This window comes from Pseudophryne corroboree, unplaced genomic scaffold, assembly GCF_028390025.1.
Source record: "Pseudophryne corroboree isolate aPseCor3 unplaced genomic scaffold, aPseCor3.hap2 scaffold_316, whole genome shotgun sequence".
Lineage (NCBI taxonomy): Eukaryota > Metazoa > Chordata > Amphibia > Anura > Myobatrachidae > Pseudophryne > Pseudophryne corroboree.
In genome coordinates, this window is record NW_026969839.1 from 370,613 (window position 1) to 398,325 (window position 27,713).

Genomic DNA, 27,713 nt, shown 5'->3' on the forward strand with positions numbered 1-27,713 from the left:
TCTCTTTGCAAAAGAGAGATATCGGCAAGGAAAAGCTGCATTGTACCTTTGCATTTTTCTCCCAAACGAAAGACACTAGAATGAAAATTGTAAAGCCTCCTGTTAGTGCTTCATCTACACGTTATAGCCCTGAATTTTCCAATGCCTATCTCTTTGCAAAAGAGAGATATCGGCAAGGAAAAGCTGCATTGTACTTTTGCATTTTTCTCCCAAACGAAAGACACTAGAATGAAAATTTTAAAGCCTCCTGTTAGTGCTTCATCTACACGTTATAGCCCTGCATTTTCCAATGCCTATCTCTTTGCAAAAGAGAGATATCGGCAAGGAAAAGCTGCATTGTACCTTTGCATTTTTCTCCCAAACGAAAGACACTAGAATGAAAATTGTAAAGCCTCCTGTTAGTGCTTCATCTACACGTTATAGCCCTGAATTTTCCAATGCCTATCTCTTTGCAAAAGAGAGATATCGGCAAGGAAAAGCTGCATTGTACTTTTGCATTTTTCTCCCAAACGAAAGACACTAGAATGAAAATTTTAAAGCCTCCTTTTAGTGCTTCATCTACACGTAATAGTCCTGAATTTTCCAATGCCTATCTCTTTGCAAAAGAGAGATATCGGCAAGGAAAAGCTGCATTGTACTTTTGCATTTTTCTCCCAAACGAAAGACACTAGAATGAAAATTTTAAAGCCTCCTTTTAGTGCTTCATCTACACGTAATAGTCCTGAATTTTCCAATGCCTATCTCTTTGCAAAAGAGAGATATCGGCAAGGAAATGCTGTATTGTACCTTTGCATTTTTCTCCCAAACGAAAGACACTAGAATGAAAATTTTAAAGCCTCCTGTTAGTGCTTCATCTACACGTTATAGCCCTGCATTTTCCAATGCCTATCTCTTTGCAAAAGAGAGATATCGGCAAGGAAAAGCTGTATTGTACCTTTGCATTTTTCTCCCAAACGAAGGACACTAGAATGAAAATTTTAAAGCCTCCTGTTAGTGCTTCATCTACACGTTATAGCCCTGAATTTTCCAATGCCTATCTCTTTGCAAAAGAGAGATATCGGCAAGGAAAAGCTGTATTGTACCTTTGCATTTTTCTCCCAAACGAAAGACACTAGAATGAAAATTTTAAAGCCTCCTGTTAGTGCTTCATCTACACGTTATAGCCCTGAATTTTCCAATGCCTATCTCTGTGCAAAAGAGAGATATCGGCAAGGAAATGCTGTATTGTACCTTTGCATTTTTCTCCCAAACGAAAGACACTAGAATGAAAATTTTAAAGCCTCCCGTTAGTGCTTCATCTACACGTTATAGCCCTGCATTTTCCAATGCCTATCTCTTTGCAAAAGAGAGATATCGGCAAGGAAAAGCTGCATTGTACCTTTGCATTTTTCTCCCAAACGAAGGACACTAGATTGAAAATTTTAAAGCCTCCTATTAGTGCTTCATCTACACGTTATAGCCCTGAATTTTCCAATGCCTATCTCTTTGCAAAAGAGAGATATCGGCAATGAAAAGCTGCATTGTACTTTTGCATTTTTCTCCCAAACGAAAGACACTAGAATGAAAATTTTAAAGCCTCCTGTTAGTGCTTCATCTACACGTTATAGCCCTGAATTTTCCAATGCCTATCTCTGTGCAAAAGAGAGATATCGGCAAGGAAATGCTGTATTGTACCTTTGCATTTTTCTCCCAAACGAAAGACACTAGAATGAAAATTTTAAAGCCTCCTGTTAGTGCTTCATCTACACGTTATAGCCCTGCATTTTCCAATGCCTATCTCTTTGCAAAAGAGAGATATCGGCAAGGAAAAGCTGCATTGTACCTTTGCATTTTTCTCCCAAACGAAAGACACTAGAATGAAAATTGTAAAGCCTCCTGTTAGTGCTTCATCTACACGTTATAGCCCTGAATTTTCCAATGCCTATCTCTTTGCAAAAGAGAGATATCGGCAAGGAAAAGCTGCATTGTACTTTTGCATTTTTCTCCCAAACGAAAGACACTAGAATGAAAATTTTAAAGCCTCCTGTTAGTGCTTCATCTACACGTTATAGCCCTGCATTTTCCAATGCCTATCTCTTTGCAAAAGAGAGATATCGGCAAGGAAAAGCTGCATTGTACCTTTGCATTTTTCTCCCAAACGAAAGACACTAGAATGAAAATTGTAAAGCCTCCTGTTAGTGCTTCATCTACACGTTATAGCCCTGAATTTTCCAATGCCTATCTCTTTGCAAAAGAGAGATATCGGCAAGGAAAAGCTGCATTGTACTTTTGCATTTTTCTCCCAAACGAAAGACACTAGAATGAAAATTTTAAAGCCTCCTTTTAGTGCTTCATCTACACGTAATAGTCCTGAATTTTCCAATGCCTATCTCTTTGCAAAAGAGAGATATCGGCAAGGAAAAGCTGCATTGTACTTTTGCATTTTTCTCCCAAACGAAAGACACTAGAATGAAAATTTTAAAGCCTCCTTTTAGTGCTTCATCTACACGTAATAGTCCTGAATTTTCCAATGCCTATCTCTTTGCAAAAGAGAGATATCGGCAAGGAAATGCTGTATTGTACCTTTGCATTTTTCTCCCAAACGAAAGACACTAGAATGAAAATTTTAAAGCCTCCTGTTAGTGCTTCATCTACACGTTATAGCCCTGCATTTTCCAATGCCTATCTCTTTGCAAAAGCGAGATATCGGCAAGGAAAAGCTGTATTGTACCTTTGCATTTTTCTCCCAAACGAAAGACACTAGAATGAAAATTTTAAAGCCTCCTGTTAGTGCTTCATCTACACGTTATAGCCCTGAATTTTCCAATGCCTATCTCTGTGCAAAAGAGAGATATCGGCAAGGAAATGCTGTATTGTACCTTTGCATTTTTCTCCCAAACGAAAGACACTAGAATGAAAATTTTAAAGCCTCCCGTTAGTGCTTCATCTACACGTTATAGCCCTGCATTTTCCAATGCCTATCTCTTTGCAAAAGAGAGATATCGGCAAGGAAAAGCTGCATTGTACCTTTGCATTTTTCTCCCAAACGAAGGACACTAGATTGAAAATTTTAAAGCCTCCTATTAGTGCTTCATCTACACGTTATAGCCCTGAATTTTCCAATGCCTATCTCTTTGCAAAAGAGAGATATCGGCAAGGAAAAGCTGCATTGTACTTTTGCATTTTTCTCCCAAACGAAAGACACTAGAATGAAAATTTTAAAGCCTCCTGTTAATGCTTCATCTACACGTTATAGCCCTGAATTTTCCAATGCCTATCTCTGTGCAAAAGAGAGATATCGGCAAGGAAATGCTGTATTGTACCTTTGCATTTTTCTCCCAAACGAAAGACACTAGAATGAAAATTTTAAAGCCTCCTGTTAGTGCTTCATCTACACGTTATAGCCCTGCATTTTCCAATGCCTATCACTTTGCAAAAGAGAGATATCGGCAAGGAAAAGCTGCATTGTACCTTTGCATTTTTCTCCCAAACGAAAGACACTAGAATGAAAATTGTAAAGCCTCCTGTTAGTGCTTCATCTACACGTTATAGCCCTGAATTTTCCAATGCCTATCTCTTTGCAAAAGAGAGATATCGGCAAGGAAAAACTGTATTGTACCTTTGCATTTTTCTCCCAAACGAAGGACACTAGATTGAAAATTTTAAAGCCTCCTATTAGTGCTTCATCTACACGTTATTGCCCTGAATTTTCCAATGCCTAGCTCTTTGCAAAAGAGAGATATCGGCAAGGAAAAGCTGTATTGTACCTTTGCATTTTTCTCCCAAACGAAGGACACTAGATTGAAAATTTTAAAGCCTCCTATTAGTGCTTCATCTACACGTTATAGCCCTGAATTTTCCAATGCCTATCTCTTTGCAAAAGAGAGATATCGGCAAGGAAAAGCTGTATTGTACCTTTGCATTTTTCTCCCAAACGAAGGACACTAGAATGAAAATTTTAAAGCCTCCTGTTAGTGCTTCATCTACACGTTATAGCCCTGAATTTTCCAATGCCTATCTCTTTGCAAAAGAGAGATATCGGCAAGGAAAAGCTGTATTGTACCTTTGCATTTTTCTCCCAAACGAAAGACACTAGAATGAAAATTGTAAAGCCTCCTGTTAGTGCTTCATCTACACGTTATAGCCCTGAATTTTCCAATGCCTATCTCTTTGCAAAAGAGAGATATCGGCAAGGAAAAACTGTATTGTACCTTTGCATTTTTCTCCCAAACGAAAGACACTAGAATGAAAATTTTAAAGCCTCCTGTTAGTGCTTCATCTACACGTAATAGTCCTGAATTTTCCAATGCCTATCTCTTTGCAAAAGAGAGATATCGGCAAGGAAATGCTGTATTGTACCTTTGCATTTTTCTCCCAAACGAAAGACACTAGAATGAAAATTTTAAAGCCTCCTGTTAGTGCTTCATCTACACGTTATAGCCCTGCATTTTTCAATGCCTATCTCTTTGCAAAAGAGAGATATCGGCAAGGAAAAGCTGTATTGTACCTTTGCATTTTTCTCCCAAACGAAAGACACTAGAATGAAAATTGTAAAGCCTCCTGTTAGTGCTTCATCTACACGTTATAGCCCTGAATTTTCCAATGCCTATCTCTTTGCAAAAGAGAGATATCGGCAAGGAAAAACTGTATTGTACCTTTGCATTTTTCTCCCAAACGAAAGACACTAGAATGAAAATTTTAAAGCCTCCTGTTAGTGCTTCATCTACACGTTATAGCCCTGAATTTTCCAATGCCTATCTCTTTGCAAAAGAGAGATATCGGCAAGGAAAAGCTGTATTGTACCTTTGCATTTTTCTCCCAAACGAAAGACACTAGAATGAAAATTTTAAAGCCTCCTGTTAGTGCTTCATCTACACGTTATAGCCCTGCATTTTCCAATGCCTATCTCTTTGCAAAAGAGAGATATCGGCAAGGAAAAGCTGCATTGTACTTTTGCATTTTTCTCCCAAACGAAAGACACTAGAATGAAAATTTTAAAGCCTCCTTTTAGTGCTTCATCTACACGTAATAGTCCTGAATTTTCCAATGCCTATCTCTTTGCAAAAGAGAGATATCGGCAAGGAAAAACTGTATTGTACCTTTGCATTTTTCTCCCAAACGAAAGACACTAGAATGAAAATTTTAAAGCCTCCTGTTAGTGCTTCATCTACACGTTATAGCCCTGAATTTTCCAATGCCTATCTCTTTGCAAAAGAGAGATATCGGCAAGGAAAAGCTGTATTGTACCTTTGCATTTTTCTCCCAAACGAAAGACACTAGAATGAAAATTTTAAAGCCTCCTGTTAGTGCTTCATCTACACGTTATAGCCCTGCATTTTCCAATGCCTATCTCTTTGCAAAAGAGAGATATCGGCAAGGAAAAGCTGCATTGTACCTTTGCATTTTTCTCCCAAACGAAAGACACTAGAATGAAAATTGTAAAGCCTCCTGTTAGTGCTTCATCTACACGTTATAGCCCTGAATTTTCCAATGCCTATCTCTTTGCAAAAGAGAGATATCGGCAAGGAAATGCTGTATTGTACCTTTGCATTTTTCTCCCAAACGAAAGACACTAGAATGAAAATTGTAAAGCCTCCTGTTAGTGCTTCATCTACACGTTTTAGCCCTGCATTTTCCAATGCCTATCTCTTTGCAAAAGAGAGATATCGGCAAGGAAAAGCTGTATTGTACCTTTGCATTTTTCTCCCAAACGAAAGACACTAGAATGAAAATTTTAAAGCCTCCTGTTAGTGCTTCATCTACACGTTATAGCCCTGAATTTTCCAATGCCTATCTCTGTGCAAAAGAGAGATATCGGCAAGGAAATGCTGTATTGTACCTTTGCATTTTTCTCCCAAACGAAAGACACTAGAATGAAAATTTTAAAGCCTCCCGTTAGTGCTTCATCTACACGTTATAGCCCTGCATTTTCCAATGCCTATCTCTTTGCAAAAGAGAGATATCGGCAAGGAAAAGCTGTATTGTACCTTTGCATTTTTCTCCCAAACGAAAGACACTAGAATGAAAATTGTAAAGCCTCCTGTTAGTGCTTCATCTACACGTTATAGCCCTGAATTTTCCAATGCCTATCTCTTTGCAAAAGAGAGATATCGGCAAGGAAAAATTGTATTGTACCTTTGCATTTTTCTCCCAAACGAAAGACACTAGAATGAAAATTTTAAAGCCTCCTGTTAGTGCTTCATCTACACGTTATTGCCCTGAATTTTCCAATGCCTAGCTCTTTGCAAAAGAGAGATATCGGCAAGGAAAAGCTGTATTGTACCTTTGCATTTTTCTCCCAAACGAAGGACACTAGATTGAAAATTTTAAAGCCTCCTATTAGTGCTTCATCTACACGTTATAGCCCTGAATTTTCCAATGCCTATCTCTTTGCAAAAGAGAGATATCGGCAAGGAAAAACTGTATTGTACCTTTGCATTTTTCTCCCAAACGAAAGACACTAGAATGAAAATTTTAAAGCCTCCTGTTAGTGCTTCATCTACACGTAATAGTCCTGAATTTTCCAATGCCTATCTCTTTGCAAAAGAGAGATATCGGCAAGGAAATGCTGTATTGTACCTTTGCATTTTTCTCCCAAACGAAAGACACTAGAATGAAAATTTTAAAGCCTCCTGTTAGTGCTTCATCTACACGTTATAGCCCTGCATTTTTCAATGCCTATCTCTTTGCAAAAGAGAGATATCGGCAAGGAAAAGCTGTATTGTACCTTTGCATTTTTCTCCCAAACGAAAGACACTAGAATGAAAATTGTAAAGCCTCCTGTTAGTGCTTCATCTACACGTTATAGCCCTGAATTTTCCAATGCCTATCTCTTTGCAAAAGAGAGATATCGGCAAGGAAAAACTGTATTGTACCTTTGCATTTTTCTCCCAAACGAAAGACACTAGAATGAAAATTTTAAAGCCTCCTGTTAGTGCTTCATCTACACGTTATAGCCCTGAATTTTCCAATGCCTATCTCTTTGCAAAAGAGAGATATCGGCAAGGAAAAGCTGTATTGTACCTTTGCATTTTTCTCCCAAACGAAAGACACTAGAATGAAAATTTTAAAGCCTCCTGTTAGTGCTTCATCTACACGTTATAGCCCTGCATTTTCCAATGCCTATCTCTTTGCAAAAGAGAGATATCGGCAAGGAAAAGCTGCATTGTACCTTTGCATTTTTCTCCCAAACGAAAGACACTAGAATGAAAATTGTAAAGCCTCCTGTTAGTGCTTCATCTACACGTTATAGCCCTGAATTTTCCAATGCCTATCTCTTTGCAAAAGAGAGATATCGGCAAGGAAAAGCTGCATTGTACTTTTGCATTTTTCTCCCAAACGAAAGACACTAGAATGAAAATTTTAAAGCCTCCTTTTAGTGCTTCATCTACACGTAATAGTCCTGAATTTTCCAATGCCTATCTCTTTGCAAAAGAGAGATATCGGCAAGGAAATGCTGTATTGTACCTTTGCATTTTTCTCCCAAACGAAAGACACTAGAATGAAAATTTTAAAGCCTCCTGTTAGTGCTTCATCTACACGTTATAGCCCTGCATTTTCCAATGCCTATCTCTTTGCAAAAGAGAGATATCGGCAAGGAAAAGCTGTATTGTACCTTTGCATTTTTCTCCCAAACGAAGGACACTAGAATGAAAATTTTAAAGCCTCCTGTTAGTGCTTCATCTACACGTTATAGCCCTGAATTTTCCAATGCCTATCTCTTTGCAAAAGAGAGATATCGGCAAGGAAAAGCTGTATTGTACCTTTGCATTTTTCTCCCAAACGAAAGACACTAGAATGAAAATTTTAAAGCCTCCTGTTAGTGCTTCATCTACACGTTATAGCCCTGAATTTTCCAATGCCTATCTCTGTGCAAAAGAGAGATATCGGCAAGGAAATGCTGTATTGTACCTTTGCATTTTTCTCCCAAACGAAAGACACTAGAATGAAAATTTTAAAGCCTCCCGTTAGTGCTTCATCTACACGTTATAGCCCTGCATTTTCCAATGCCTATCTCTTTGCAAAAGAGAGATATCGGCAAGGAAAAGCTGCATTGTACCTTTGCATTTTTCTCCCAAACGAAGGACACTAGATTGAAAATTTTAAAGCCTCCTATTAGTGCTTCATCTACACGTTATAGCCCTGAATTTTCCAATGCCTATCTCTTTGCAAAAGAGAGATATCGGCAATGAAAAGCTGCATTGTACTTTTGCATTTTTCTCCCAAACGAAAGACACTAGAATGAAAATTTTAAAGCCTCCTGTTAGTGCTTCATCTACACGTTATAGCCCTGAATTTTCCAATGCCTATCTCTGTGCAAAAGAGAGATATCGGCAAGGAAATGCTGTATTGTACCTTTGCATTTTTCTCCCAAACGAAAGACACTAGAATGAAAATTTTAAAGCCTCCTGTTAGTGCTTCATCTACACGTTATAGCCCTGCATTTTCCAATGCCTATCTCTTTGCAAAAGAGAGATATCGGCAAGGAAAAGCTGCATTGTACCTTTGCATTTTTCTCCCAAACGAAAGACACTAGAATGAAAATTGTAAAGCCTCCTGTTAGTGCTTCATCTACACGTTATAGCCCTGAATTTTCCAATGCCTATCTCTTTGCAAAAGAGAGATATCGGCAAGGAAAAGCTGCATTGTACTTTTGCATTTTTCTCCCAAACGAAAGACACTAGAATGAAAATTTTAAAGCCTCCTGTTAGTGCTTCATCTACACGTTATAGCCCTGCATTTTCCAATGCCTATCTCTTTGCAAAAGAGAGATATCGGCAAGGAAAAGCTGCATTGTACCTTTGCATTTTTCTCCCAAACGAAAGACACTAGAATGAAAATTGTAAAGCCTCCTGTTAGTGCTTCATCTACACGTTATAGCCCTGAATTTTCCAATGCCTATCTCTTTGCAAAAGAGAGATATCGGCAAGGAAAAGCTGCATTGTACTTTTGCATTTTTCTCCCAAACGAAAGACACTAGAATGAAAATTTTAAAGCCTCCTTTTAGTGCTTCATCTACACGTAATAGTCCTGAATTTTCCAATGCCTATCTCTTTGCAAAAGAGAGATATCGGCAAGGAAAAGCTGCATTGTACTTTTGCATTTTTCTCCCAAACGAAAGACACTAGAATGAAAATTTTAAAGCCTCCTTTTAGTGCTTCATCTACACGTAATAGTCCTGAATTTTCCAATGCCTATCTCTTTGCAAAAGAGAGATATCGGCAAGGAAATGCTGTATTGTACCTTTGCATTTTTCTCCCAAACGAAAGACACTAGAATGAAAATTTTAAAGCCTCCTGTTAGTGCTTCATCTACACGTTATAGCCCTGCATTTTCCAATGCCTATCTCTTTGCAAAAGAGAGATATCGGCAAGGAAAAGCTGTATTGTACCTTTGCATTTTTCTCCCAAACGAAGGACACTAGAATGAAAATTTTAAAGCCTCCTGTTAGTGCTTCATCTACACGTTATAGCCCTGAATTTTCCAATGCCTATCTCTTTGCAAAAGCGAGATATCGGCAAGGAAAAGCTGTATTGTACCTTTGCATTTTTCTCCCAAACGAAAGACACTAGAATGAAAATTTTAAAGCCTCCTGTTAGTGCTTCATCTACACGTTATAGCCCTGAATTTTCCAATGCCTATCTCTGTGCAAAAGAGAGATATCGGCAAGGAAATGCTGTATTGTACCTTTGCATTTTTCTCCCAAACGAAAGACACTAGAATGAAAATTTTAAAGCCTCCCGTTAGTGCTTCATCTACACGTTATAGCCCTGCATTTTCCAATGCCTATCTCTTTGCAAAAGAGAGATATCGGCAAGGAAAAGCTGCATTGTACCTTTGCATTTTTCTCCCAAACGAAGGACACTAGATTGAAAATTTTAAAGCCTCCTATTAGTGCTTCATCTACACGTTATAGCCCTGAATTTTCCAATGCCTATCTCTTTGCAAAAGAGAGATATCGGCAAGGAAAAGCTGCATTGTACTTTTGCATTTTTCTCCCAAACGAAAGACACTAGAATGAAAATTTTAAAGCCTCCTTTTAGTGCTTCATCTACACGTAATAGTCCTGAATTTTCCAATGCCTATCTCTTTGCAAAAGAGAGATATCGGCAAGGAAATGCTGTATTGTACCTTTGCATTTTTCTCCCAAACGAAAGACACTAGAATGAAAATTTTAAAGCCTCCTGTTAGTGCTTCATCTACACGTTATAGCCCTGCATTTTCCAATGCCTATCTCTTTGCAAAAGAGAGATATCGGCAAGGAAAAGCTGTATTGTACCTTTGCATTTTTCTCCCAAACGAAAGACACTAGAATGAAAATTGTAAAGCCTCCTGTTAGTGCTTCATCTACACGTTATAGCCCTGAATTTTCCAATGCCTATCTCTTTGCAAAAGAGAGATATCGGCAAGGAAAAATTGTATTGTACCTTTGCATTTTTCTCCCAAACGAAAGACACTAGAATGAAAATTTTAAAGCCTCCTGTTAGTGCTTCATCTACACGTTATTGCCCTGAATTTTCCAATGCCTAGCTCTTTGCAAAAGAGAGATATTGGCAAGGAAAAGCTGTATTGTACCTTTGCATTTTTCTCCCAAACGAAGGACACTAGATTGAAAATTTTAAAGCCTCCTATTAGTGCTTCATCTACACGTTATAGCCCTGAATTTTCCAATGCCTATCTCTTTGCAAAAGAGAGATATCGGCAAGGAAAAGCTGTATTGTACCTTTGCATTTTTCTCCCAAACGAAAGACACTAGAATGAAAATTTTAAAGCCTCCTGTTAGTGCTTCATCTACACGTTATAGCCCTGAATTTTCCAATGCCTATCTCTGTGCAAAAGAGAGATATCGGCAAGGAAATGCTGTATTGTACCTTTGCATTTTCTCCCAAACGAAAGACACTAGAATGAAAATTTTAAAGCCTCCTGTTAGTGCTTCATCTACACGTTATAGCCCTGCATTTTCCAATGCCTATCTCTTTGCAAAAGAGAGATATCGGCAAGGAAAAGCTGCATTGTACCTTTGCATTTTTCTCCCAAACGAAAGACACTAGAATGAAAATTGTAAAGCCTCCTGTTAGTGCTTCATCTACACGTTATAGCCCTGCATTTTCCAATGCCTAGCTCTTTGCAAAAGAGAGAATTTGGCAAGGAAAAGCTGCATTGTACTTTTGCATTTTTCTCCCAAACGAAAGACACTAGAATGAAAATTTTAAAGCCTCCTTTTAGTGCTTCATCTACACGTAATAGTCCTGAATTTTCCAATGCCTATCTCTTTGCAAAAGAGAGATATCGGCAAGGAAAAGCTGTATTGTACCTTTGCATTTTTCTCCCAAACGAAAAACACTAGAATGAAAATTTTAAAGCCTCCTGTTAGTGCTTCATCTACACGTTATAGCCCTGAATTTTCCAATGCCTATCTCTTTGCAAAAGAGACATATCGGCAAGGAAAAGCTGTATTGTACCTTTGCATTTTTCTCCCAAACGAAAGACACTAGAATGAAAATTGTAAAGCCTCCTGTTAGTGCTTCATCTACACGTTATAGCCCTGAATTTTCCAATGCCTATCTCTTTGCAAAAGAGAGATATCGGCAAGGAAAAACTGTATTGTACCTTTGCATTTTTCTCCCAAACGAAAGACACTAGAATGAACATTTTAAAGCCTCCTGTTAGTGCTTCATCTACACGTTATAGCCCTGAATTTTCCAATGCCTAGCTCTTTGCAAAAGAGAGATATTGGCAAGGAAAAGCTGTATTGTACCTTTGCATTTTTCTCCCAAACGAAGGACACTAGATTGAAAATTTTAAAGCCTCCTATTAGTGCTTCATCTACACGTTATAGCCCTGAATTTTCCAATGCCTATCTCTTTGCAAAAGAGAGATATCGGCAAGGAAAAGCTGTATTGTACCTTTGCATTTTTCTCCCAAACGAAGGACACGAATGAAAATTTTAAAGCCTCCTGTTAGTGCTTCATCTACACGGTATAGCCCTCAATTTTCCAATGCCTATCTCTTTGCAAAAGAGAGATATCGGCAAGGAAAAGCTGTATTGTACCTTTGCATTTTTCTCCCAAACGAAAGACACTAGAATGAAAATTTTAAAGCCTCCTGTTAGTGCTTCATCTACACGTTATAGCCCTGCATTTTCCAATGCCTATCTCTTTGCAAAAGAGAGATATCGGCAAGGAAAAGCTGCATTGTACCTTTGCATTTTTCTCCCAAACGAAAGACACTAGAATGAAAATTGTAAAGCCTCCTGTTAGTGCTTCATCTACACGTTATAGCCCTGCATTTTCCAATGCCTAGCTCTTTGCAAAAGAGAGATATTGGCAAGGAAAAGCTGTATTGTACCTTTGCATTTTTCTCCCAAACGAAGGACACTAGATTGAAAATTTTAAAGCCTCCTATTAGTGCTTCATCTACACGTTATAGCCCTGCATTTTCCAATGCCTAGCTCTTTGCAAAAGAGAGATATCGGCAAGGAAAAGCTGCATTGTACCTTTGCATTTTTCTCCCAAACGAAAGACACTAGAATGAAAATTGTAAAGCCTCCTGTTAGTGCTTCATCTACACGTTATAGCCCTGCATTTTCCAATGCCTAGCTCTTTGCAAAAGAGAGATATTGGCAAGGAAAAGCTGTATTGTACCTTTGCATTTTTCTCCCAAACGAAAGACACTAGAATGAAAATTGTAAAGCCTCCTGTTAGTGCTTCATCTACACGTTATAGCCCTGCATTTTCCAATGCCTATCTCTTTGCAAAAGAGAGATATCGGCAAGGAAAAGCTGCATTGTACCTTTGCATTTTTCTCCCAAACGAAAGACACTAGAATGAAAATTGTAAAGCCTCCTGTTAGTGCTTCATCTACACGTTATAGCCCTGCATTTTCCAATGCCTAGCTCTTTGCAAAAGAGAGATATTGGCAAGGAAAAGCTGTATTGTACCTTTGCATTTTTCTCCCAAACGAAAGACACTAGAATGAAAATTTTAAAGCCTCCTTTTAGTGCTTCATCTACACGTAATAGTCCTGAATTTTCCAAAGCCTATCTCTTTGCAAAAGAGAGATATCGGCAAGGAAATGCTGTATTGTACCTTTGCATTTTTCTCCCAAACGAAAGACACTAGAATGAAAATTTTAAAGCCTCCTTTTAGTGCTTCATCTACACGTAATAGTCCTGAATTTTCCAAAGCCTATCTCTTTGCAAAAGAGAGATATCGGCAAGGAAATGCTGTATTGTACCTTTGCATTTTTCTCCCAAACGAAAGACACTAGAATGAAAATTGTAAAGCCTCCTGTTAGTGCTTCATCTACACGTTATAGCCCTGAATTTTCCAATGCCTATCTCTTTGCAAAAGAGAGATATCGGCAAGGAAAAACTGTATTGTACCTTTGCATTTTTCTCCCAAAGGAAAGACACTAGAATGAAAATTTTAAAGCCTCCTGTTAGTGCTTCATCTACACGTTATAGCCCTGAATTTTCCAATGCCTATCTCTTTGCAAAAGAGAGATATCGGCAAGGAAAAGCTGTATTGTACCTTTGCATTTTTCTCCCAAACGAAGGACACTAGAATGAAAATTTAAAAGCCTCCTGTTAGTGCTTCATCTTCACGGTATAGCCCTGAATTTTCCAATGCCTAGCTCTTTGCAAAAGAGAGATATTGGCAAGGAAAAGCTGTATTGTACCTTTGCATTTTTCTCCCAAACGAAGGACACTAGAATGAAAATTTTAAAGCCTCCTGTTAGTGCTTCATCTGCACGTTATAGCCCTGAATTTTCCAATGCCTATCTCTTTGCAAAAGAGATATATTGGCAAGGAAAAACTGTATTGTACCTTTGCATTTTTCTCCCAAACGAAAGACACTAGAATGAACATTTTAAAGCCTCCTGTTAGTGCTTCATCTACACGTTATAGCCCTGAATTTTCCAATGCCTATCTCTTTGCAAAAGAGAGATATCGGCAAGGAAAAGCTGTATTGTACCTTTGCATTTTTCTCCCAAACGAAGGACACTAGAATGAAAATTTTAAAGCCTCCTGTTAGTGCTTCATCTACACGTTATAGCCCTGAATTTTCCAATGCCTATCTCTTTGCAAAAGAGAGATATCGGCAAGGAAAAGCTGTATTGTACCTTTGCATTTTTCTCCCAAACGAAAGACACTAGAATGAAAATTTTAAAGCCTCCTGTTAGGGCTTCATCTACACGTTATAGCCCTGAATTTTCCAATGCCTATCTCTTTGCAAAAGAGAGATATCGGCAAGGAAAAGCTGTATTGTACCTTTGCATTTTTCTCCCAAACGAAGGACACTAGAATGAAAAATTAAAAGCCTCCTGTTAGTGCTTCATCTACACGGTATAGCCCTGAATTTTCCAATGCCTAGCTCTTTGCAAAAGAGAGATATTGGCAAGGAAAAGCTGTATTGTACCTTTGCATTTTTCTCCCAAACGAAGGACACTAGAATGAAAATTTTAAAGCCTCCTGTTAGTGCTTCATCTGCACGTTATAGCCCTGAATTTTCCAATGCCTATCTCTTTGCAAAAGAGATATATTGGCAAGGAAAAACTGTATTGTACCTTTGCATTTTTCTCCTAAACGAAAGACACTAGAATGAAAATTTTAAAGCCTCCTGTTAGTGCTTCATCTACACGTTATAGCCCTGAATTTTCCAATGCCTAGCTCTTTGCAAAAGAGAGATATTGGCAAGGAAAAGCTGTATTGTACCTTTGCATTTTTCTCCCAAACGAAAGACACTAGAATGAAAATTTTAAAGCCTACTGTTAATGCTTCATCTACACGTTATAGCCCTGAATTTTCCAATGCCTAGCTCTTTGCAAAAGAGAGATATCGGCAAGGAAAAGCTGTATTGTACCTTTGCATTTTTCTCCCAAACGAAAGACACTAGAATGAAAATTTTAAAGCCTCCTGTTAGTGCTTCATCTACACGTTATAGCCCTGAATTTTCCAATGCCTATCTCTTTGCAAAAGAGAGATATCGGCAAGGAAAAGCTGTATTGTACCTTTGCATTTTTCTCCCAAACGAAGGACACTAGAATGAAAATTTTAAAGCCTCCTATTAGTGCTTCATCTACACGTTATAGCCCTGAATTTTCCAATGCCTATCTCTTTGCAAAAGAGAGATATCGGCAAGGAAAAGCTGTATTGTACCTTTGCATTTTTCTCCCAAACGAAGGACTCTAGAATGAAAATTAAAAGCCTCCTGTTAGTGCTTCATCTACACGGTATAGCCCTGAATTTTCCAATGCCTAGCTCTTTGCAAAAGAGAGATATTGGCAAGGAAAAGCTGTATTGTACCTTTGCATTTTTCTCCCAAACGAAGGACACTAGAATGAAAATTTTAAAGCCTCCTGTTAGTGCTTCACCTGCACGTTATAGCCCTGAATTTTCCAATGCCTATCTCTTTGCAAAAGAGATATATTGGCAAGGAAAAACTGTATTGTACCTTTGCATTTTTCTCCTAAACGAAAGACACTAGAAAGAAAATTTTAAAGCCTCCTGTTAGTGCTTCATCTACACGTTATAGCCCTTAATTTTCCAATGCCTAGCTCTTTGCAAAAGAGAGATATTGGCAAGGAAAAGCTGTATTGTACCTTTGCATTTTTCTCCCAAACGAAAGACACTAGAATGAAAATTTTAAAGCCTACTGTTAATGCTTCATCTACACGTTATAGCCCTGAATTTTCCAATGCCTAGCTCTTTGCAAAAGAGAGATATCGGCAAGGAAAAGCTGTATTGTACCTTTGCATTTTTCTCCCAAACGAAAGACACTAGAATGAAAATTTTAAAGCCTCCTGTTAGTGCTTCATCTACACGTTATAGCCCTGAATTTTCCAATGCCTATCTCTTTGCAAAAGAGAGATATCGGCAAGGAAAAGCTGTATTGTACCTTTGCATTTTTCTCCCAAACGAAGGACACTAGAATGAAAATTTTAAAGCCTCCTATTAGTGCTTCATCTACACGTTATAGCCCTGAATTTTCCAATGCCTATCTCTTTGCAAAAGAGAGATATCGGCAAGGAAAAGCTGTATTGTACCTTTGCATTTTTCTCCCAAACGAAGGACTCTAGAATGAAAATTAAAAGCCTCCTGTTAGTGCTTCATCTACACGGTATAGCCCTGAATTTTCCAATGCCTAGCTCTTTGCAAAAGAGAGATATTGGCAAGGAAAAGCTGTATTGTACCTTTGCATTTTTCTCCCAAACGAAGGACACTAGAATGAAAATTTTAAAGCCTCCTGTTAGTGCTTCACCTGCACGTTATAGCCCTGAATTTTCCAATGCCTATCTCTTTGCAAAAGAGATATATTGGCAAGGAAAAACTGTATTGTACCTTTGCATTTTTCTCCTAAACGAAAGACACTAGAAAGAAAATTTTAAAGCCTCCTGTTAGTGCTTCATCTACACGTTATAGCCCTTAATTTTCCAATGCCTAGCTCTTTGCAAAAGAGAGATATTGGCAAGGAAAAGCTGTATTGTACCTTTGCATTTTTCTCCCAAACGAAAGACACTAGAATGAAAATTTTAAAGCCTACTGTTAATGCTTCATCTACACGTTATAGCCCTGAATTTTCCAATGCCTAGCTCTTTGCAAAAGAGAGATATCGGCAAGGAAAAGCTGTATTGTACCTTTGCATTTTTCTCCCAAACGAAGGACACTAGAATGAAAATTTAAAAGCCTCCTGTTAGTGCTTCATCTACACGTTATAGCCCTGAATTTTCCAATGCCTATCTCTTTGCAAAAGAGAGATATCGGCAAGGAAAAGCTGTATTGTACCTTTGCATTTTTCTCCCAAACGAAGGACACTAGAATGAAAATTTTAAAGCCTCCTGTTATTGCTTCATCTACACGTTATAGCCCTGAATTTTCAAAATGCCTATCTCTTTGCAAAAGAGAGATATCGGCAAGGAAAAGCTGTATTGTACCTTTGCATTTTTCTCCCAAACGAAAGACACTAGAATGAAAATTTTAAAGCCTCCTGTTAGTGCTTCATCTACACGTTATAGCCTTGAATTTTACAATGCCTATCTCTTTGCAAAAGAGAGATATCGGCAAGGAAAAGCTGTATTGTACCTTTGCATTTTTCTCCCAAACGAAGGACACTAGAATGAAAATTTTAAAGCCTCCTGTTAGTGCTTCATCTACACGTTATAGCCCTGAATTTTCCAATGCCTATCTCTTTGCAAAAGAGAGATATCGGCAAGGAAAAGCTGTATTGTACCTTTGCATTTTTCTCCCAAACGAAAGACACTAGAATGAAAATTTTAAAGCCTCCTGTTAGTGCTTCATCTACACGTTATAGCCCTGAATTTTCCAATGCCTATCTCTTTGCAAAAGAGAGATATCGGCAAGGAAAAGCTGTATTGTACCTTTGCATTTTTCTCCCAAACGAAGGACACTAGAATGAAAATTTAAAAGCCTCCTGTTAGTGCTTCATCTACACGTTATAGCCCTGAATTTTCCAATGCCTAGCTCTTTGCAAAAGAGAGATATTGGCAAGGAAAAGCTGTATTGTACCTTTGCATTTTTCTCCCAAACGAAAGACACTAGAATGAAAATTTTAAAGCCTCCTGTTAGTGCTTCATCTACACGTTATAACCCTGAATTTTCCAATGCCTATCTCTTTGCAAAAGAGAGATATCGGCAAGGAAAAGCTGTATTGTACCTTTGCATTTTTCTCCCAAACGAAGGACACTAGATTGAAAATTTTAAAGCCTCCTATTAGTGCTTCATCTACACGTTATAGCCCTGAATTTTCCAATGCCTATCTCTTTGCAAAAGAGAGATATCGGCAAGGAAAAGCTGTATTGTACCTTTGCATTTTTCTCCCAAACGAAGGACACTAGAATGAAAATTTTAAAGCCTCCTGTTAGTGCTTCATCTACACGTTATAGCCCTGAATTTTCCAATGCCTAGCTCTTTGCAAAAGAGAGATATTGGCAAGGAAAAGCTGTATTGTACCTTTGCATTTTTCTCCCAAACGAAGGACACTAGAATGAAAATTTTAAAGCCTCCTGTTAGTGCTTCACCTGCACGTTATAGCCCTGAATTTTCCAATGCCTATCTCTTTGCAAAAGAGATATATTGGCAAGGAAAAACTGTATTGTACCTTTGCATTTTTCTCCTAAACGAAAGACACTAGAAAGAAAATTTTAAAGCCTCCTGTTAGTGCTTCATCTACACGTTATAGCCCTTAATTTTCCAATGCCTAGCTCTTTGCAAAAGAGAGATATTGGCAAGGAAAAGCTGTATTGTACCTTTGCATTTTTCTCCCAAACGAAAGACACTAGAATGAAAATTTTAAAGCCTACTGTTAATGCTTCATCTACACGTTATAGCCCTGAATTTTCCAATGCCTAGCTCTTTGCAAAAGAGAGATATCGGCAAGGAAAAGCTGTATTGTACCTTTGCATTTTTCTCCCAAACGAAGGACACTAGAATGAAAATTTAAAAGCCTCCTGTTAGTGCTTCATCTACACGTTATAGCCCTGAATTTTCCAATGCCTATCTCTTTGCAAAAGAGAGATATCGGCAAGGAAAAGCTGTATTGTACCTTTGCATTTTTCTCCCAAACGAAGGACACTAGAATGAAAATTTTAAAGCCTCCTGTTATTGCTTCATCTACACGTTATAGCCCTGAATTTTCAAAATGCCTATCTCTTTGCAAAAGAGAGATATCGGCAAGGAAAAGCTGTATTGTACCTTTGCATTTTTCTCCCAAACGAAAGACACTAGAATGAAAATTTTAAAGCCTCCTGTTAGTGCTTCATCTACACGTTATAGCCTTGAATTTTACAATGCCTATCTCTTTGCAAAAGAGAGATATCGGCAAGGAAAAGCTGTATTGTACCTTTGCATTTTTCTCCCAAACGAAGGACACTAGAATGAAAATTTTAAAGCCTCCTGTTAGTGCTTCATCTACACGTTATAGCCCTGAATTTTCCAATGCCTATCTCTTTGCAAAAGAGAGATATCGGCAAGGAAAAGCTGTATTGTACCTTTGCATTTTTCTCCCAAACGAAAGACACTAGAATGAAAATTTTAAAGCCTCCTGTTAGTGCTTCATCTACACGTTATAGCCCTGAATTTTCCAATGCCTATCTCTTTGCAAAAGAGAGATATCGGCAAGGAAAAGCTGTATTGTACCTTTGCATTTTTCTCCCAAACGAAGGACACTAGAATGAAAATTTAAAAGCCTCCTGTTAGTGCTTCATCTACACGTTATAGCCCTGAATTTTCCAATGCCTAGCTCTTTGCAAAAGAGAGATATTGGCAAGGAAAAGCTGTATTGTACCTTTGCATTTTTCTCTCAAACGAAAGACACTAGAATGAAAATTTTAAAGCCTCCTGTTAGTGCTTCATCTACACGTTATAGCCCTGCATTTTCCAATGCCTATCTCTTTGCAAAAGAGAGATATCGGCAAGGAAAAGCAGCATTGTACTTTTGCATTTTTCTCCCAAACGAAAGACACTAGAATGAAAATTTTAAAGCCTCCTGTTAGTGCTTCATCTACATGTTATAACCCTGAATTTTCCAATGCCTATCTCTTTGCAAAAGAGAGATATCGGCAAGGAAAAGCTGTATTGTACCTTTGCATTTTTCTCCCAAACGAAGGACACTAGATTGAAAATTTTAAAGCCTCCTATTAGTGCTTCATCTACACGTTATAGCCCTGAATTTTCCAATGCCTATCTCTTTGCAAAAGAGAGATATCGGCAAGGAAAAGCTGTATTGTACCTTTGCATTTTTCTCCCAAACGAAGGACACTAGAATGAAAATTTTAAAGCCTCCTGTTAGTGCTTCATCTACACGTTATAGCCCTGAATTTTCCAATGCCTATCTCTTTGCAAAAGAGAGATATCGGCAAGGAAAAGCTGTATTGTACCTTTGCATTTTTCTCCCAAACGAAAGACACTAGAATGAAAATTTTAAAGCCTCCTGTTAGTGCTTCATCTACACGTTATAGCCCTGAATTTTCCAATGCCTATCTCTTTGCAAAAGAGAGATATCGGCAAGGAAAAGCTGTATTGTACCTTTGCATTTTTCTCCCAAACGAAGGACACTAGAATGAAAATTTTAAAGCCTCCTGTTAGTGCTTCATCTTCACGGTATAGCCCTGAATTTTCCAATGCCTAGCTCTTTGCAAAAGAGAGATATTGGCAAGGAAAAGCTGTATTGTACCTTTGCATTTTTCTCCCAAACGAAGGACACTAGAATGAAAATTTTAAAGCCTCCTGTTAGTGCTTCATCTGCACGTTATAGCCCTGAATTTTCCAATGCCTATCTCTTTGCAAAAGAGATATATTGGCAAGGAAAAACTGTATTGTACCTTTGCATTTTTCTCCCAAACGAAAGACACTAGAATGAAAATTTTAAAGCCTCCTGTTAGTGCTTCATCTACACGTTATAGCCCTGAATTTTCCAATGCCTATCTCTTTGCAAAAGAGAGATATCGGCAAGGAAAAGCTGTATTGTACCTTTGCATTTTTCTCCCAAACGAAGGACACTAGAATGAAAATTTTAAAGCCTCCTATTAGTGCTTCATCTACACGTTATAGCCCTGAATTTTCCAATGCCTATCTCTTTGCAAAAGAGAGATATCGGCAAGGAAAAGCTGTATTGTACCTTTGCATTTTTCTCCCAAACGAAGGACTCTAGAATGAAAATTAAAAGCCTCCTGTTAGTGCTTCATCTACACGGTATAGCCCTGAATTTTCCAATGCCTAGCTCTTTGCAAAAGAGAGATATTGGCAAGGAAAAGCTGTATTGTACCTTTGCATTTTTCTCCCAAACGAAGGACACTAGAATGAAAATTTTAAAGCCTCCTGTTAGTGCTTCACCTGCACGTTATAGCCCTGAATTTTCCAATGCCTATCTCTTTGCAAAAGAGATATATTGGCAAGGAAAAACTGTATTGTACCTTTGCATTTTTCTCCTAAACGAAAGACACTAGAAAGAAAATTTTAAAGCCTCCTGTTAGTGCTTCATCTACACGTTATAGCCCTTAATTTTCCAATGCCTAGCTCTTTGCAAAAGAGAGATATTGGCAAGGAAAAGCTGTATTGTACCTTTGCATTTTTCTCCCAAACGAAAGACACTAGAATGAAAATTTTAAAGCCTACTGTTAATGCTTCATCTACACGTTATAGCCCTGAATTTTCCAATGCCTATCTCTTTGCAAAAGAGAGATATCGGCAAGGAAAAGCTGTATTGTACCTTTGCATTTTTCTCCCAAACGAAGGACTCTAGAATGAAAATTAAAAGCCTCCTGTTAGTGCTTCATCTACACGGTATAGCCCTGAATTTTCCAATGCCTAGCTCTTTGCAAAAGAGAGATATTGGCAAGGAAAAGCTGTATTGTACCTTTGCATTTTTCTCCCAAACGAAGGACACTAGAATGAAAATTTTAAAGCCTCCTGTTAGTGCTTCACCTGCACGTTATAGCCCTGAATTTTCCAATGCCTATCTCTTTGCAAAAGAGATATATTGGCAAGGAAAAACTGTATTGTACCTTTGCATTTTTCTCCTAAACGAAAGACACTAGAAAGAAAATTTTAAAGCCTCCTGTTAGTGCTTCATCTACACGTTATAGCCCTTAATTTTCCAATGCCTAGCTCTTTGCAAAAGAGAGATATTGGCAAGGAAAAGCTGTATTGTACCTTTGCATTTTTCTCCCAAACGAAAGACACTAGAATGAAAATTTTAAAGCCTACTGTTAATGCTTCATCTACACGTTATAGCCCTGAATTTTCCAATGCCTATCTCTTTGCAAAAGAGAGATATCGGCAAGGAAAAGCTGTATTGTACCTTTGCATTTTTCTCCCAAACGAAGGACTCTAGAATGAAAATTAAAAGCCTCCTGTTAGTGCTTCATCTACACGGTATAGCCCTGAATTTTCCAATGCCTAGCTCTTTGCAAAAGAGAGATATTGGCAAGGAAAAGCTGTATTGTACCTTTGCATTTTTCTCCCAAACGAAGGACACTAGAATGAAAATTTTAAAGCCTCCTGTTAGTGCTTCACCTGCACGTTATAGCCCTGAATTTTCCAATGCCTATCTCTTTGCAAAAGAGATATATTGGCAAGGAAAAACTGTATTGTACCTTTGCATTTTTCTCCTAAACGAAAGACACTAGAAAGAAAATTTTAAAGCCTCCTGTTAGTGCTTCATCTACACGTTATAGCCCTTAATTTTCCAATGCCTAGCTCTTTGCAAAAGAGAGATATTGGCAAGGAAAAGCTGTATTGTACCTTTGCATTTTTCTCCCAAACGAAGGACACTAGAATTAAAATTTTAAAGCCTCCTATTAGTGCTTCATCTACACGTTATAGCCCTGAATTTTCCAATGCCTATCTCTTTGCAAAAGAGAGATATCGGCAAGGAAAAGCTGTATTGTACCTTTGCATTTTTCTCCCAAACGAAGGACTCTAGAATTAAAATTTTAAAGCCTTCTGTTAGTGCTTCATCTACACGTTATAGCCCTGAATTTTCCAATGCCTATCTCTTTGCAAAAGAGAGATATCGTCAAGGAAAAGCTGTATTGTACCTTTGCATTTTTCTCCCAAACGAAGGACACTAGAATGAAAATTTTAAAGCCTCCTATTAGTGCTTCATCTACACGTTATAGCCCTTAATTTTCCAATGCCTATCTCTTTGCAAAAGAGAGATATCGGCAAGGAAAAGCTGTATTGTACCTTTGCAGTTTTCTCCCAAACGAAGGACACTAGAATGAAAATTTTAAAGCCTCCTGTTAGTGCTTCATCTACACGTTATAGCCCTGAATTTTCCAATGCCTATCTCTTTGCAAAAGAGAGATATCGGCAAGGAAAAGCTGTATTGTACCTTTGCATTTTTCTCCCAAACGAAGGACACTAGAATGAAAATTTTAAAGCCTCCTATTAGTGCTTCATCTACACGTTATAGCCCTGAATTTTCCAATGCCTAGCTCTTTGCAAAAGAGAGATATTGGCAAGGAAAAGCTGTATTGTACCTTTGCATTTTTCTCCCAAACGAAGGACACTAGAATGAAAATTTTAAAGCCTCCTGTTAGTGCTTCACCTGCACGTTATAGCCCTGAATTTTCCAATGCCTATCTCTTTGCAAAAGAGATATATTGGCAAGGAAAAACTGTATTGTACCTTTGCATTTTTCTCCTAAACGAAAGACACTAGAAAGAAAATTTTAAAGCCTCCTGTTAGTGCTTCATCTACACGTTATAGCCCTTAATTTTCCAATGCCTAGCTCTTTGCAAAAGAGAGATATTGGCAAGGAAAAGCTGTATTGTACCTTTGCATTTTTCTCCCAAACGAAAGACACTAGAATGAAAATTTTAAAGCCTACTGTTAATGCTTCATCTACACGTTATAGCCCTGAATTTTCCAATGCCTAGCTCTTTGCAAAAGAGAGATATCGGCAAGGAAAAGCTGTATTGTACCTTTGCATTTTTCTCCCAAACGAAGGACACTAGAATGAAAATTTAAAAGCCTCCTGTTAGTGCTTCATCTACACGTTATAGCCCTGAATTTTCCAATGCCTATCTCTTTGCAAAAGAGAGATATCGGCAAGGAAAAGCTGTATTGTACCTTTGCATTTTTCTCCCAAACGAAGGACACTAGAATGAAAATTTTAAAGCCTCCTGTTATTGCTTCATCTACACGTTATAGCCCTGAATTTTCAAAATGCCTATCTCTTTGCAAAAGAGAGATATCGGCAAGGAAAAGCTGTATTGTACCTTTGCATTTTTCTCCCAAACGAAAGACACTAGAATGAAAATTTTAAAGCCTCCTGTTAGTGCTTCATCTACACGTTATAGCCTTGAATTTTACAATGCCTATCTCTTTGCAAAAGAGAGATATCGGCAAGGAAAAGCTGTATTGTACCTTTGCATTTTTCTCCCAAACGAAGGACACTAGAATGAAAATTTTAAAGCCTCCTGTTAGTGCTTCATCTACACGTTATAGCCCTGAATTTTCCAATGCCTATCTCTTTGCAAAAGAGAGATATCGGCAAGGAAAAGCTGTATTGTACCTTTGCATTTTTCTCCCAAACGAAAGACACTAGAATGAAAATTTTAAAGCCTCCTGTTAGTGCTTCATCTACACGTTATAGCCCTAAATTTTCCAATGCCTATCTCTTTGCAAAAGAGAGATATCGGCAAGGAAAAGCTGTATTGTACCTTTGCATTTTTCTCCCAAACGAAGGACACTAGAATGAAAATTTAAAAGCCTCCTGTTAGTGCTTCATCTACACGTTATAGCCCTGAATTTTCCAATGCCTAGCTCTTTGCAAAAGAGAGATATTGGCAAGGAAAAGCTGTATTGTACCTTTGCATTTTTCTCTCAAACGAAAGACACTAGAATGAAAATTTTAAAGCCTCCTGTTAGTGCTTCATCTACACGTTATAGCCCTGCATTTTCCAATGCCTATCTCTTTGCAAAAGAGAGATATCGGCAAGGAAAAGCAGCATTGTACTTTTGCATTTTTCTCCCAAACGAAAGACACTAGAATGAAAATTTTAAAGCCTCCTGTTAGTGCTTCATCTACACGTTATAACCCTGAATTTTCCAATGCCTATCTCTTTGCAAAAGAGAGATATCGGCAAGGAAAAGCTGTATTGTACCTTTGCATTTTTCTCCCAAACGAAGGACACTAGATTGAAAATTTTAAAGCCTCCTATTAGTGCTTCATCTACACGTTATAGCCCTGAATTTTCCAATGCCTATCTCTTTGCAAAAGAGAGATATCGGCAAGGAAAAGCTGTATTGTACCTTTGCATTTTTCTCCCAAACGAAGGACACTAGAATGAAAATTTTAAAGCCTCCTGTTAGTGCTTCATCTACACGTTATAGCCCTGAATTTTCCAATGCCTATCTCTTTGCAAAAGAGAGATATCGGCAAGGAAAAGCTGTATTGTACCTTTGCATTTTTCTCCCAAACGAAAGACACTAGAATGAAAATTTTAAAGCCTCCTGTTAGTGCTTCATCTACACGTTATAGCCCTGAATTTTCCAATGCCTATCTCTTTGCAAAAGAGAGATATCGGCAAGGAAAAGCTGTATTGTACCTTTGCATTTTTCTCCCAAACGAAGGACACTAGAATGAAAATTTAAAAGCCTCCTGTTAGTGCTTCATCTTCACGGTATAGCCCTGAATTTTCCAATGCCTAGCTCTTTGCAAAAGAGAGATATTGGCAAGGAAAAGCTGTATTGTACCTTTGCATTTTTCTCCCAAACGAAGGACACTAGAATGAAAATTTTAAAGCCTCCTGTTAGTGCTTCATCTGCACGTTATAGCCCTGAATTTTCCAATGCCTATCTCTTTGCAAAAGAGATATATTGGCAAGGAAAAACTGTATTGTACCTTTGCATTTTTCTCCCAAACGAAAGACACTAGAATGAAAATTTTAAAGCCTCCTGTTAGTGCTTCATCTACACGTTATAGCCCTGAATTTTCCAATGCCTATCTCTTTGCAAAAGAGAGATATCGGCAAGGAAAAGCTGTATTGTACCTTTGCATTTTTCTCCCAAACGAAGGACACTAGAATGAAAATTTTAAAGCCTCCTGTTAGTGCTTCATCTACACGTTATAGCCCTGAATTTTCCAATGCCTATCTCTTTGCAAAAGAGAGATATCGGCAAGGAAAAGCTGTATTGTACCTTTGCATTTTTCTCCCAAACGAAAGACACTAGAATGAAAATTTTAAAGCCTCCTGTTAGGGCTTCATCTACACGTTATAGCCCTGAATTTTCCAATGCCTATCTCTTTGCAAAAGAGAGATATCGGCAAGGAAAAGCTGTATTGTACCTTTGCATTTTTCTCCCAAACGAAGGACACTTTAATGAAAATTTTAAAGCCTCCTGTTAGTGCTTCATCTACACGTTATAGCCCTGAATTTTCCAATGCCTATCTCTTTGCAAAAGAGAGATATCGGCAAGGAAAAGCTGTATTGTACCTTTGCATTTTTCTCCCAAACGAAAGACACTAGAATGAAAATTGTAAAGCCTCCTGTTAGTGCTTCATCTACACGTTATAGCCCTGAATTTTCCAATGCCTATCTCTTTGCAAAAGAGAGATATCGGCAAGGAAAAACTGTATTGTACCTTTGCATTTTTCTCCCAAACGAAAGACACTTTAATGAAAATTTTAAAGCCTCCTGTTAGTGCTTCATCTACACGTTATAGCCCTGAATTTTCCAATGCCTATCTCTTTGCAAAAGAGAGATATCGGCAAGGAAAAGCTGTATTGTACCTTTGCATTTTTCTCCCAAACGAAAGACACTAGAATGAAAATTTTAAAGCCTCCTGTTAGTGCTTCATCTACACGTTATAGCCCTGCATTTTCCAATGCCTATCTCTTTGCAAAAGAGAGATATCGGCAAGGAAAAGCTGCATTGTACCTTTGCATTTTTCTCCCAAACGAAAGACACTAGAATGGAAATTGTAAAGCCTCCTGTTAGTGCTTCATCTACACGTTATAGCCCTGAATTTTCCAATGCCTATCTCTTTGCAAAAGAGAGATATCGGCAAGGAAAAGCTGCATTGTACTTTTGCATTTTTCTCCCAAACGAAAGACACTAGAATTAAAATTTTAAAGCCTCCTTTTAGTGCTTCATCTACACGTAATAGTCCTGAATTTTCCAATGCCTATCTCTTTGCAAAAGAGAGATATCGGCAAGGAAATGCTGTATTGTACCTTTGCATTTTTCTCCCAAACGAAAGACACTAGAATGAAAATTTTAAAGCCTCCTGTTAGTGCTTCATCTACACGTTATAGCCCTGCATTTTCCAATGCCTATCTCTTTGCAAAAGAGAGATATCGGCAAGGAAAAGCTGTATTGTACCTTTGCATTTTTCTCCCAAACGAAGGACACTAGAATGAAAATTTTAAAGCCTCCTGTTAGTGCTTCATCTACACGTTATAGCCCTGAATTTTCCAATGCCTATCTCTTTGCAAAAGAGAGATATCGGCAAGGAAAAGCTGTATTGTACCTTTGCATTTTTCTCCCAAACGAAAGACACTAGAATGAAAATTTTAAAGCCTCCTGTTAGTGCTTCATCTACACGTTATAGCCCTGAATTTTCCAATGCCTATCTCTGTGCAAAAGAGAGATATCGGCAAGGAAATGCTGTATTGTACCTTTGCATTTTTCTCCCAAACGAAAGACACTAGAATGAAAATTTTAAAGCCTCCCGTTAGTGCTTCATCTACACGTTATAGCCCTGCATTTTCCAATGCCTATCTCTTTGCAAAAGAGAGATATCGGCAAGGAAAAGCTGCATTGTACCTTTGCATTTTTCTCCCAAACGAAGGACACTAGATTGAAAATTTTAAAGCCTCCTATTAGTGCTTCATCTACACGTTATAGCCCTGAATTTTCCAATGCCTATCTCTTTGCAAAAGAGAGATATCGGCAAGGAAAAGCTGCATTGTACTTTTGCATTTTTCTCCCAAACGAAAGACACTAGAATGAAAATTTTAAAGCCTCCTGTTAGTGCTTCATCTACACGTTATAGCCCTGAATTTTCCAATGCCTAGCTCTTTGCAAAAGAGAGATATCGGCAAGGAAAAGCTGTATTGTACCTTTGCATTTTTCTCCCAAACGAAAGACACTAGAATGAAAATTTTAAAGCCTCCTGTTAGTGCTTCATCTACACGTTATAGCCCTGCATTTTCCAATGCCTATCTCTTTGCAAAAGAGAGATATCGGCAAGGAAAAACTGTATT